Source organism: Dipodomys spectabilis, unplaced genomic scaffold, assembly GCF_019054845.1.
Source record: "Dipodomys spectabilis isolate Male_0828 unplaced genomic scaffold, ASM1905484v1 ptg000347l, whole genome shotgun sequence".
In the NCBI taxonomy this organism is placed as follows: Eukaryota; Metazoa; Chordata; class Mammalia; order Rodentia; family Heteromyidae; genus Dipodomys; species Dipodomys spectabilis.
The window spans coordinates 392,494-405,513 of record NW_024871024.1 but is presented as its reverse complement, the minus strand read 5'-3'; the positions used below and the strand labels follow the sequence as shown (position 1 = coordinate 405,513).

General features: G+C 38.6%; 1 protein-coding gene across 2 annotated transcripts in view; it reads left to right on the top strand.

Annotated features, from left to right (window-relative positions):
• Nucleotides 1-13,020, top strand: part of Mbnl3 (muscleblind like splicing regulator 3) — a 116,296-nt gene that overhangs the window by 35,845 nt on the left and 67,431 nt on the right. The gene's annotated exons all lie outside the window — the stretch shown is intronic.

Genomic DNA, 13,020 nt, shown 5'->3' with positions numbered 1-13,020 from the left:
TCAGAGAAAATACATAGCAAATAATTTAAAAATATTAGTCATCCTACAAGAATGAGATGGGGGCTTATCAGATTGCTATTTCCGTATTGAACAAGATGAGCTCCAGTGATTTATTTCAGAAGCTCTTAATGTTTACTTTTTATGAGACAGTGTTGTAAGTGCTTTATAAATATTAACTCATTTCAATCTTCAAAAGAGCCTCATGAAATAGAGACTTATTAATACCACTTTATATCAGAGGAAACTAAAGTGCAGACTGTTTCTGGAACTTACTCAAGGTCTTACGATTAGTAGGTTAGAGATGGAATTATGAACAAGTCCTCCTGGCTCCAAAATCCGATTCTTAACCACTGAGCTCGGATATCTTTTATGGGTTCGAAAAAAAATTAAGGACATTTCATTGATTCTTAGGTTCTCATAAATAAGTACCCAGCTGTTTAAGGTGTCAGTTTTTTCAGACTCATCTAAAAGTGTATCTACCTTTGAACAGGTCTGGAAAAGGTACTGCTGAAAGACTTAGAATGATACTATTTTATTTTATTCAGCATAGGCCACCTTGAAACACTATACCTTTATTTTAATGGCAGGAAATTTGTGCCTATTGAATTAACTGATACTGCTGATGTCTGCTTAAGTCTTGCTGTAGTCTCTAAGGATGCCATTACATCAGCTCTGTTTCTGTCCCTAGACTGGCTGTTTGCTTTTTTTTCCATCTAGGTCTTTTGCACTCACTTGTCCTCATTATTTAAATATTTACTTTGCCCAAAGTCAAGCCTAAACACTGAAAAAGAATACTACATTTTACAAGTTTTTAATTTTTTGGTTAATTCCTAACATTTCCATGTGTAATATTTATTCATGTTAGGATACCAACATACTGAAATTAAACATTAAGCAAGTTGCAAATCTAAGCCTTTCAGCTTTGAAAGCTTTTTTGTTGTGCTGGTACTAGGACTTGAACTCAGGGCCTGGGTGCTGTCCCTTAGCTGTTTCACTCAAGGCTGGCATTCTTCCACTTGAGCCACAGGCCTGCTTTTGACATTTTGCTGGTTAACTGGAGTAAGAATCTCATGGGCATTTCTGCCTGGGCTGGCTTTGAACTTGTATCTTCAGATCTCAGCCTCCTGAGTAGCTAGGATTACAGGCGTAAGCCACCAGTGCCCCAGTTTGTTTTTAATTGAAAAATGAATAATATCAGCTTGGTGTCAGTGGATCACAGCTATAATCCTAGGGACTCAAGAGGCTGAAATCTGCGGATCACTGTTTGAAGCCAGACCGGGCAGAAATGTCCATGACATTCTTGTTTTACAATTAACCAGCAAAATGCTAAAAGTAGACCTGTAGCTCAAGGGGTAAAGGATAGTGCTCAGGCCCTGAGTTCAAGCCTGGGAATCAGCATGTGTTCACATGTGTCATGTGAGCATGCTCTCTCTCTCTTTCTCCCTCTCTTCCTCTCTCTCTCTCTATCATACAAGAGCAGTATATAACATCTGAATTCCTAAAATAATGTCATTTACCACTCAGATTTTCTTCTGGAAATGTGTTTGAAATATTAGAATGGAAGCCATGTTTGTACTTTAGCATCTTGTTATGTACTACCCTGAGTTGATCCTTAATAAACATTTATTGAAGCAATGTATGAAATTTTAATCATGTATACCTACTACTTATAGGCATTTAGTAATTACCTATGAGTTATCTACACTGAACAGTTTAGAGACTTTCAGTTACCTACCTGTTGGTTAGGAGCTAACTCTGACCTTTTAAAATGACTTCAACTTGAGAATTATTATCATCCTCATCCTTCACTAAATGCATCTTATTTGACTTCTGACAAAGCTGATAACCTGAGTTATGTTGTTGCCATGATCTTTAATATAAAAGCTTGCAGCTTGAATAACTTTAGGGGAACAAGTGTTTAGTAGCATACGTCATTGATAATACCATCCATATGAGGACTTTAGGGGTTTAAGCTCAATTTTATGTCAGTGTGATTTGAAGTTTGTATTTACTGAGAACTTTTATGATCTTTTGTGGAGTTACATGATTACTTTAAATAGAATTTAGGCCTTTTGGTTCCCTTCATGAATGTATTGAGTTATATGGCTGCCAACGTCAATCATTTAGATCACTCAGTACGTGGTGATATAGATGATGCGATGTTAATGTTAATTTCCATGGCCATATGTACAGATGATGATAAATGGATGAATGAAACATGGTAGTTGAAGTATAAGATTTTATTTGCTTTGATAAACATTCCCATCACCTCAATATAAATGTAAGTTCTCTCTCTAACTTAGCAGCATTTGATTCTTTCTTCCTTCCATTAGGAGAGAGGTAGCCATTTGGCCATTTAAACTGAGATGATTTTTTGAAATGCTTCTTTACCTGAAAGTATCTTCTTGTTTGCCATATATGTTGCCTCTTTCGTGGTGCAAACACATTTTCTGATTGGTTTAACTTCAACATTTTCCTGGAGTTTAATTTTTAAGTCCTGGCTTTCTTTGAAGGCTCTTAATCAGTCTCAGCCACAGCCTTCTTGGGTCAACAATCTTTCTTAGTTTTCCTTTTCTATGATTTGCATACTCTTAAGTTTTGACATAATAAGCTTAAAATTAGAGAAAGTTTAGTTTTTGAAGGCACTGGAAACTTTGTTGGAGTATCATAGCTTTATAATTTTTTTTTGGTTTTCTTTATTTTTGTTTTTTGTTTTGGATCCGGTCGTGGGGCCTGAACTCTGGGCCTGAGCGCTGTCCCTCAGCTCTTCAGCTCAAAGCTAGCGTTCTACCACTTGAGCCATAGCACCACTTCTGGCTTTTTTTTTCTTTTTGCGTATGTGGTGCTGAGGAATTGAACCCAGGGCCTTAGGCATGCAAGGCAAGCGCTCTGCCACTGAGCCAACTTCCCAGCCCTTTATAATTTTTTTTATAATATCTAAATCTTGATTTGATGTTTTCACATTGATTGGATAGCGGGTTTTTTTTTTGTTTGTAAGTTTTATTTTTTGTTTATGTTTCATTTTTTTGTTTATAAGTTTTATTAGTGAGGGTAAGATTTACTGTCCCCAAAGACTTCTATGCTTGCCTTCTGGCAGCTGGATACCAGATTTCTGGACCACATGCTTTTTTCATTGGGTGATTTTAATCCCAATGTGTCAAGCATTTTCTAACTTATTTCTCATGCATGAGAAGACATGCCTTCCAAACTTGAAGCAATTCACAATCCTTTCGGTTCTGTGGAAAGGGAGTATATTCTGCTTTCATACCTTTATCACAGGAAGCTGGGAAGAAAATTGAGAACTTAGTTTTTACTGGTGCTTATGACTCTGTGATGATTTCTGAGAATGTTACGTGTTTTAAAAAACTCAATAGAACTATTTTGTAACAAATCTAGTTTGTGAAAGACAGATTTTGTTGTTGTTGTTTTTTTATTTGTAGTACTAGGGTTTGAACGTGAGGCTTTGCACTATGCTAGAAAGGCATTATACCAGTTGAGTCACTCCACCAGCCCTTTTGGTTTGATGATTCTTTTAGATAGGATCTTGCTTTATACCCATGGTGACCTTGGCCATAATCCTCGTATTAGTGCTGGCCTTAAGCCACACTTTTGTCTACCTCCCAAGTAGCTAGAATTTATAGGCTGCAGCTACTATATCCAGCAATTTTGCTGTTAAATTCAACTTCAGCATTGCTCCTTAATAATATGGACCTCACAAATGTTAGGAATGATTGAATAAGATGATGAATATAAGATGCTTAGAATAGTGTCTGACACAGAGAAAGAGTGAGATAAAGTTAACTATTATTATTGCTATCATTTTAAAATCTTTTTTAAATTGTAAAGATGTTGTACAGAGGAGCTACAGTTACATAAGTAAGGAAATGAGTATAACTCTTGTTGAACATTGTTATCTCCTCTGCCCTCGTTTTCTCCTACTATCCCTACCCCCCATTATTTTTTTTTTGCTGGTCCTGGGGCTTGAATTCAAGCCTAGGTCCTGTCCCGGCTCAAGGCTAGTGGTCTACTACTTGAGCCACAGTGCCACTTTTGGCTTTTTTTTAGTGGTTATTTGGAGATAAGAGTCTTTCAGGGACTTTTCTGCCAGGGCTGGCTTTGAACTGTAATCCTCAGATCTCAGCCTCCTGATTATAGATGTGAGCCACCAGTATGTGGCTCAAGTTAACTATTATTAACAAACATTCAAATTAGTTAACCAAGATATTAGCTTTTAACTACTTCATAAGAACACATTAAAAAGTATTCTACAAGGAACACTCTTAGGGGAGGAACCCAAAGAAAGGCTTGTCTCCTCTGAATATTTAAAATACCATTTATTGAAATGATTTATGAGAAATGGAAATAGGTTTTTACTGTTGTTTTTGCCTTTTCATTTCTTTTTTTTGGGGGGGGGGAGGTCTGGTTGTGGGGCCTGAACTCTGGGCCTGGGCGCTGTCCCTTAGCTCTTCAGCTCAAGGCTAGTGCTCTACCACTTGAGCCACAGCACCACTTCCGGCTTTTTTCTTTTTGCTTATGTGATGCTGAGGAATCGAACCCAGGGCCTCATGCATGCAAGGTAAGCAATCTACCACTGAGTCACCTTCCCAGCTCGAACTTTTCATTTCTTATCTTTTAAGTAGGGGCAAAAGGGGACACAGAAATGGAGAGAGGAAGGGTGAACAAACACAGTCATGGTATTCGTGGTAGAAAATAATCTCTGCAACTTGTGGGAAGGGACAGGTGGGAGAAACTGGGGGAAAGTGAAGGAAGGGTTAATATTACCCCCCCCATAAAATGCACGTATGAAATGGTAACTCCTCTGTACATCACCTTAATAATAACAATAAAATATTTTAAAAATATACTCCTCAGGCAAATCTATCCTCTTCATAGTGTTTTAATGATTATTTGGGGAATCTTATAGTCACTCTTGGAATCCTACTCAATAGAATTCTCAATATTTTAGTTGGTTAGAAATTAATATAGAAAATATTTTTCATGAGATCAGATTAATTTAACTAGAACTGAGAAGAAAAATGGGTTCTCAGAGTCTTTTTTTTTGGAGGGGGGTCTGGTCGTGGGGCCTGAACTCTGGGCCTGGGTGCTGTCCCTCAGTTCTTCAGCTCAAGGCTAGCGCTCTATCACTTGAGCCACAGCACCACTTCTGGCTTTTTTTTCTTTTTGCTTATGTGGTTCTGAGGAATCGAACCCAGGGCCTCATGCATGCAAGGCAAACACTCTACCACTGAGCCACCTTCCCAGCCCCCTCACAGTCTTAAAGTTAGTAAAAGGGGAAAGTGTATAAAAACACATTAATGAGAAATGTGCCAGCTCTTGAAAATATTAATTGGCAAGAGTTAATGACCATGAGGGGTCAGATGATTCTAAGCAGGTCATTTGACCTGGGATCTAAGAGAAAATAGACAAGGGATTGAAGGAATGGCTCAGTTGATAGAACACTAGCCAATGAGTGAAAGCTTCAGGTGTGGAGTTTGAGTCCCAGTCTCAGATATGAAAAAAAGAGAGAAAGTAAACAGGATTATGTATATCACAATAAAAAAGCAGAGTTCAAGCTTGGACTGTAAGCAGTTGGAACTGAAGTATGCGTACAAAGACGGCACTGTTCTATGAAATGAACAGGCAGTGTCAAGAAGGTAGCATTGAAATCAGTGGAAAACACAGACCTCCAGAGATCAATAAGTCTTTATAACATCAGAAGCAAGGGATTGCCTTTCCCCTAAGGATTCAGAGCTGCCCAAAGCGCCCTTCTGGTTTTCAGGAGTGTGAAAATATCTCCGTAGTTTGGAATTACGCACCAACACGGATGGGAATTGCTCATGAAAGGAACCAAATGAACCAAGACAATTAGGTTAAACATTTGGGAGTGTGCCTACCCATTCTGAACACAAATTGCCAAGGTATCAGATGTGATGAAATTAGATCATGTGCTCTTCATGTGTACACTAACATTTTTCAGGCATTTTAGCCAAGTAGATGAACCCTTTCCAGGGCTCTGTTCAAAGTTAAAGCAATCAATAGAGGTGACTTTGTCTCACAATGGCTTCCGTAACTCTGCTGTGAGCTTCTTAAGAGTTTGTTGGAGTGTTTCAGTATTTGTTGAATACCTAATTTGTATACCCCCTTTTTAAAAACTTGAAGTCTGGATTTAATTTATAGGCCTTGCAAAAGTAGGTACAGAACTTACTTTTCCATTTACTAAGGTAAACCACCCTTAAAATGGCCAAATTTTTATCATATACTCTTTTTTATCTTTTCTTTACCTTTGTTTCTTTACTTGTGTGTGTTGGTGTGTGTGTTACACTCAAAAGATAGTTGAAAAGCAGCCTATTATAAACATTCTTCTAAGCAGCCTATTATAAACATTCTTCTAAACTTTTCTACAAAGGAAAGTCTGTGTTCTCTGTCTTACATAAATCACTCGAATATGAACCAAAAGTAAAATTCTTACTTTAGGAGCCTTTAAAGGAACATAACTTCAGCTGAGGGCATGGCTCAAGTGATACATCGCCTTCCTGCCAAGTACAAGTTCCTGAGTTCAGATTCCAGTACTGCTAAAAATGAGGTGGGGGATGGGAGAACACTGTTGAGGGGAAATAGGAAACAAGATTTGGTATTGTTTGGGATCCCATTATGTCACTGCTTTTCCGACAGCCACCAGCTTTCCAGTGAAATCGAGACAGTTGATTTAGATACACACTTCAGATGTGTGTGTGTGTGTGTGTGTGATATGCATGTGAAATAGTGCTTCTAAAGGCAGTGATTTAAGACACAAAGTCTTGTATATATCCTCATTAGTTCCCTTTCCCAGGACTCTGCTTGTAGGCCTCCTGAAAGGTTTACCATGCATGTTTGAAATCAGGGTTCATTTGAAAGTCCCCAACATTTTCATTTTCAACCACAACACTTTTTTTTTTGGTCCTTTGACTACTCTTATAAGTGTCCCAAATGACGAGTAGACGCTTTTTATTGAGACTGAGAACCCAATGTTATCGGCTTTCACACCATGATGAATTCAGGTAAGGATGCCCTCACCAGATGCTACTTACCCCGGTGCTGAATCTCTAGTCATCCTTCCTGAGTCACATGTTTGATGAGAGAGGTACTGGGGGCATCATGCAATGGGAAACACCTGAGTATTATTTATGACGCTATAAATTTGATCCTTAGTACTGCAAAAAATTATTTGGGTGAGTTAGCAGGGTCCTTGGGATATTTATCAGTATTTAAAGGATAAACATTTAGGGATAACTTTTGATTATTATTGGGTAACCTGTAAGGGCTTTAGGTGTTGGTATAAGAAGGGTGTAGACAGTGAATGTTCAAACAAATCATACCAGTGAGCACATTGATTTAAAAAAAAATCAAGTAAAGTTAATACTTGTTTTGGGAGGAGATGCTGGTCAAAGCTCCAAAGTAGAAATTTACAGGATGCCCTTGTGTCCTCAAAGATCACTACATAAAGTTAATCCTTGGTGCCAGGTGATGTAGCTCATTGCCTGTAATCTTAGCTAATCAGGAGGCTGAGATCTGAGAATCATGGGTTCAAAGCCAGCCTGGGCAGGAAAGTCCATGAGATTCTTATCTCCAAAATAACCACCAGAAAACCAGAAGTGGCACTGTGGTTTGAGTGGTAGAGCGCTCGCCTAGAACTGAAGAGCTCATTGACAACGCCAGGCCCAGACTTCAAGCCCCACAACCGCCAAAAAAAAAAAAAAAAGTTAATCCCTGGTATAAGGTTGTTCTCTATCAAAAAGCTGACAGAAAAAAAAATCCTAGTGAAAACTTAAATTACATTTTAACAAGGAGTTTTCATTATAGATATTAAGATTAAAAAACAGGACTAAATATGGTACTACATGCTCGTAATCTAAGTTGCTTGGAAGGAGAGACAAGAGAATCCAGTTTCCATGATAGCTGGTCAAAAGTGAGTGAGACCCTCTCTCAAAAACAGGCCAAGTGTGATGACTCATACGTATAATTACAGTTCTATGGGAAGTAAAGGTAGGGTTGCAGTTTAAGGCTGGCCTACACAAGAGCATCACTACAGTGATAATCAAAGGCACCTACTTTTCTTCCCTGGCCTTATGCATGAACTGACATATGTAGGTCATTTCATTGCTTGGACTTTGCTGTGTTTTGGAAAAAGCATATAAACTTTCTTTTTAAAAATTTTGTTTTGTTTATTTTTTCAGTAGATGTACAAAGGAGTTGCCAGTTAACAAAGCAACTTGTGGCTACAATGCATCTTATCCCAGGAGTATTGTTTTTAAAAAATGGCCACAAGGCTATAAAAATGATGAAAAATTTCTGCAATAGGCAAAATCTCCTTATTTTTGCAGCCTTGTTGTTTTTGGGAAGAAGTCTTGGGTTTACTATAGGATGCCTCTGTGGCTAGAGCTATCATCTGCAATGCCTCCCACCTTACCTATGCCTCTAAGTATATGCAGGGGTGGGTCATGAACTACAGCATGAGAAGAAACCAGGCCCAAATAAATTTGAAATCACACAGGCTTTTAAATCTTGTCATGGTGCCAATTCAAGCAGTGTGACAGGTGTGGAAGACATTTGGAGAGCCAAACTCAATGGCCACAAGAAATTCAGAAGTCATGTAGATATTAAGCAAAGTATCAAATGGAAAGAAAGAAATCACTGTTTTCATGGTTTCTTTGGGAGTTTGACAAATGCATTTAAAGGAATGCCTGTTCAGTTGTGGGCTTGCGTTTGGATGCTAAATAGTGTGTGTGTGTGTGTGTGTGTGTGTGTGTGTGTGTGTGTGTGTGTGTGTGTGTATGTGTGTGTGTGTGTGTGTGTGTTGGTACTGAGGTTTGAACTATGGGAACTCTTTTTTTTAATTGTGAAAATACCATACAGAGGGGTTATGATTACATGGGCAAGGTAATGAGTACATTTCTTTGAACTCTGGGACCTCGTGTTCCTTGCTGGCACTCTACCACGTGAGCCACACCACTGATTCTGGCTTTTTGCTGGTTATTTGCCATCCTCAGATCTCAGCCTCCTGAGTAGCTAGGGTTACAGGCATGAGCCACTGATGCAAAAATAATATATTTGTGATCTTTGGGACCAATCAAGCATGGCTGTGTTTCTATGTGATAGACAGGCTTTTGGAGGGAAGGAAGAAGTAATAAGATCAAGAAAGTGTGTGGGGAAGTGTGTGGGGAAATGGGGACAAAAATAGGTATTGATAGTGGCTTTTCAATCAGTTCTGGAACAAATTCATACTTACATTAGTCCAGTACAAAAATTCCTTCTCTGTTTTACCCTCAAACTTTCTTTCTTGTAGTGTGGTAGTAGAGGTAGTGTGGTTGGAACTCTAAGCCTCACACTTGCTAGACAGACATTAAGCCATGTTCCCTAGCCCTCTTTTTGCTTTAGTTATTTTTTAGGTATGGCCTCATTCACACTTTTTGCCTGGACCCAGCCTCAGACTGTGATCTTCCTACTTATGCCTCCTGTGCAGCTGAAATTACAGGCATGTGCCTCCTTGCCTAGCTTGTTGGTTGATATAGACTCATTTAATGTAATCCTCCCAATCTCTGTCTCTGTAGTAAGGGGAACCACATCTAGTGACCCCTACTTTGACGATGAGGCTATACCAGGCAGTGAGTATAATATATATGTACATTTAAGTGTTTATAGTTTCTTTATGTCTTATCTCACAGTCTCAGACATGAGCATTATTTTGAAGGCTCAGATTGTGAGCAAATACTCTACCTGTGCAGGGGATTCAAATGCAAGACAGGTGACTAAAACTCTTAACGGCTTAAGTTTTAATTTAAACCATGTTTTTTTTTTTATCACCTACCACCTACACGAAGCTATGCAAGTTAAAATTCCTTCAACGTTCTCTACCTCCATTTTCCTATGTGTAAGGTGAGACCAGTAGTGTCTCTCCAACAGGAATTCAAAGAGCAAGAAAACAATGTGAGTAATTTTGAGGCGTTTCTTTTGGTGACTCACTTCTGTAAAATCATGTCTGAGTTCAGAGTATTAAGTGACAGTACCTGGGTTTCCATTCACAGTCAATTAGAAGCTTGTGTTTAAGCTGGATATTTAGTGTTCACTTCCTTCCCTTCATAAACCCTAACCATCATTCCACTTACTTGATGATGTCACTGATCTATTTCAATGAACATAAGAAGTTCCACAGAAGTAGAGGATTGATCAATCTTGGGCAATGTCTTCTTAGAAGAATGTCTCACACCTGGTACATAGATGATCACTCTTAGCCCAACCCAACTGAGGAATGTTAAGACAATAAAGAAGCAAAATGGGGAAGGAAACCTATGTACTCTATGGAAATCATTGGTTTCCTTGTTTATAACTCCTCTGGAAGATAAGAAATGCCAACTCCTACATTTTCTGTTGAGATTTATGCATGAGACTCAGTCAGAGGTTCTAGCCTAGTCATGACTTAACCATTTAGGGTTAATAAGGGGTCAAATTGTAATTTTACTTTGGTGGACTTCATTTCCTTCATCAGCATACTCAACTTATCACTAACGCTTTAGGGTATGTGTTTGTGTATATATGAGTGAGTGAGTGTGTGTGTGTGTGTGTGTGTGTGCGCGCGCGCGCGCGCGCGCATGCACACATGCTTGCATGCGTGCGCCAGTACTGGTACTGGAACTTGAAATCAGGGCCTGTCTCTCTTGGGTAGCTATTTTGCTGAAGGCTGGCAGTCTACCACTTGAGCCACACTTCCACTTCCAGTATTTTTGGTGGTTAATTGAAGAGAAGAGTCTCAAGGACTTTTCTGCTCAGGCTGGCTTTGAACTTCGATTCTCTGATCGTTACCTCCCATGTAGGTTGGATTACAAGCATGAACCACTAGTGCCTAGCTTAGAGTATTTTTGAGACAGCATGTACAAGGCCTTGAGTTTGATACCCAGCACTGAAGAGACCAAAAAAAGGACTGGAGTATTTTTGAGAGCTCCAAAGATGAATGCAACTCAAGCATATGTAGACGGAGAATACAATAAAGTAAAAATACACAAAAGCATGGCAACTTTCCATGTTCTACATTGGGGAACTATAAATTATAAAAATTAAAATTTCAAGGCTATGAAGATAAAGCTGTACTGTTCCCCAAATAACATTGATCTTAAGAATACAGGGAAATTGGGTACCTCCCTCTGATATTTTTCATTTTTAGTGTTTCTCAAGCATTATTTTGACCAAGTACCCAAGTTATAAACATTGACAGTGCCCATTTGTATAACCACACCTGATGTTAATAAAGACTTAACAATTTTCTAATATAACCCTATTGCTTAAAGTCAGACAGGTAGAACTGCATGAGAGACCCTTTTCCCATCCTTACACCAGCTCCTTTTGTTGTTGCATCTAGTCTCTTTCAGATGCAGTGCCCCCAAATACTTCCAGTCAAAAGGAAGCTATGCGCTGGCTGGAACTGCACTGAGGAATTGGCCAGGGTCCCATCTGAGGTTAAAGGCTCCCCCTGACCAAAAAAAACCCTTCTTCCCCCATTCCTTATGTTACATAAAATGAATGGCCAGAGGCCAGTTCCTGCTTGCATTTTTCATTGGTAAAAGTTCAAAATTCAAGTCTATTTTTTATTATCTGTTTCTATACTTGACAGGTCTTGGTAGAAAAGTCTCCCTCCAGATCCTCACTGTTTATGTGCTGAGCAAGACTTCCACCCTCATATATATATATTTCTTCTTTGCTTGTTTTTCTTTCCCATGTGTTTAGTTGTGGGATTAAACTTGAATGTAAACTTACAAGCTCCTAGAATGTGCTCTTGGCAGAGTCCTTTCCTTAACACACTAAGCCAGTTACAGTCCGTAAACTGCTTTACTCTTGAAACTTAACTAAAATTACTAAGAAGGTTTTATGTCTATGGAGAGTCTAAGAAAGCTTGGGGTAGCCAATCATATCGCACAGCACACATTTTTATTGTCCTGTATCTTTAGACTAAAAAAATATATAACCTTACTAAGGAACAATTCACAGACTATCCAATTTATTCATTTAGAGTGCATAGTTCAGAGAATGTGTTTTAGTATATTTAAAGACTATTATCATCGCCACTAGCTCATTGCAAAACTTTTTTTTTGTTTGGATGCCAGCACTGGGGCTTGACCTTGGCCTGAGCATTATCCCATAGCTTTTTCACTCGAGGCTAGTGCTCTAGCACTTGATCCACACCTCCACTTGTAGCTTTTTGCTGGATCATTGGAGATAAGAGTCTCATAGACTTTCTTACCTAGGCTGGCTTCAAACTGTGATCCTCAGATATAATCCTCTTGAGTAGCTAGGATTACAGGCATGGACCACCAGTGCATGAGTCTTTTGCTGGTTGACCCAGAGTTCAAGTGTGAACCTTCAAACTTTCCAGTATTTAATGTATTATTGAGATATGCTTTGTGCTTTATTTGTGTGAGCCAAATTCTTCTGAGTTGTTCCAACTTCCTTTCATATAGTAAGAAATATTCTCAGCAAAAACACTCTAGGATCTTCTCAAGTATTTTTTTTAACTGATGAACATTTTCTATTTCCCTCTCCACCCTAACTCCTATGTAGTGAGCCTACAGCTAGTTATGTCATGACGGTTAGATGTAATTAGCAACAATGACACTTCCAGTACAAGTACAAGTCACCTTTCACAAGTGGAGACACATTAAGTGGGATTATTAATACATAAGGGCCCATCATGTTAAGCTATGGTCTTTTTTTTTTTTTTTTTTTTGCACCAAAGCAAAATTTGACAGTAAAGTAAAAACGATTGTTTAAAAAACTGGGCCATTGCCCACTTTTGTACTCCAGCAGTAAATCTAAGGAGTGGTTTCCTTCTGTTCTGTAGTTTTACACTGGGAAATGCTCCTTTTACTGACAATCGCTTAACTATACTATGTTGTACTGTCTGTCTGAAGATGCTTCCTGCTTTGTGAAAGATATGGTTGCTTTTCTTTCCAAATCTAGAGTTGGTAATGGAAGCATTGTAGTGTTTTAGCTAAT